Below are 1,297 nucleotides of genomic sequence, written 5' to 3'. Positions count from 1 at the left end.
AAAAGTGTTGATTTTCAGTTTTGACAAGAAGACGAAACAAGGGTGAAATCCCATTTTTAACCCCACCTCTTCTCTGTGGCCTTTGACACCTGGTAAAGTGTCTACTTCATTTAATTATTTAGTTTAATTGCTTTTTATTGCGCAGCTATTACTTTTACTCATGTTATAATGTTATGTTTTTGTATTTTTCTGTACATCACTTTGGTTGTTTCCAAAGCGCTTAACAAATAAAGTTGGATTGGATCCACACACAAACACATGCATTAATAGACTACGCACTCCTACTTATCAAACAGTGATTGTGTGTGAACAAGCACAGTTTTGAGGGGTGAGCAGTTGCCACCCTTCATATTTACTTCCGCTTTATAAACATAGGAACAGACACCTGAAGTCACAAAAAGTAAAAAAAAAAAAAACAGAGAGATTTAGAGGTTGCGTTGACTTTGGACTGAACTAAAGAGGCTGTTGGGAGGTATGTTGGCAAAGTAAACCCTCTAATAGGAATGCTACTTTACAGTGTTATTTCCGACCCAACTAGCAAAGGACTCCCAGTTCACCCATCCAGGAGGCCTGGACATACTTTCCACGTTGGACAGCTGCACACTTGTACCTGTCATGCAGCCACGGTGCTCCGTCCATGCATGGTCGTGGACACGTGCAGCCGCTCCACAGCGGTTTGTGGTGTGTATTTCTGAGCTGTCTCCACCTGCAATGGTGTCAGCTGTACTGTATGTCCTCCTGGCATACTCGGTGCGTAGGACGGCCAATTTAACCCACCAGTCTTCATCAATATAATGTTAATGTGTCAAGTATCTCTTCGTTGTGAATGCAACTTGCTGGTGCAAGTAGCACTTGAGATTGTATGGCCTATTTTCCATGCTACCCACATGTTTCCACTACTTTTTAAGACCTTTTTAACACCGTTTAGAATGAAATTTAATACCAACTTCATAACCATACTGGCAAAAGTAGCTAGGATATAATAGAATATGAGAGGATTTTAGGCTATAAAAACTATTGCTTACCAAGTACTTAAATTTAAAACATTTTCTTCTATTACTTAATACATACATGCTTTGTGACAAAACAATGAAGAAGTTAACTTATGAAAAGGACAACACAAATGTTAGAACTTTGTGAATTAAATTTAAAGGTGCCCTGCCACACAAAACTGTTTTTACTTATTTTTGCAATATGTCAGGTCCATATGTGTGTGTTATGTGGTGAATGTGAAAATGAACTATTACCTCCTCTGTCAGCTCTAGTCACTCAAAGAAATAAGAGGAGAAATCAGACC

This window comes from Etheostoma spectabile, chromosome 17 (genome assembly GCF_008692095.1).
Source record: "Etheostoma spectabile isolate EspeVRDwgs_2016 chromosome 17, UIUC_Espe_1.0, whole genome shotgun sequence".
Taxonomy (NCBI): domain Eukaryota; kingdom Metazoa; phylum Chordata; class Actinopteri; order Perciformes; family Percidae; genus Etheostoma; species Etheostoma spectabile.
This window is presented reverse-complemented; position numbering follows the sequence as displayed.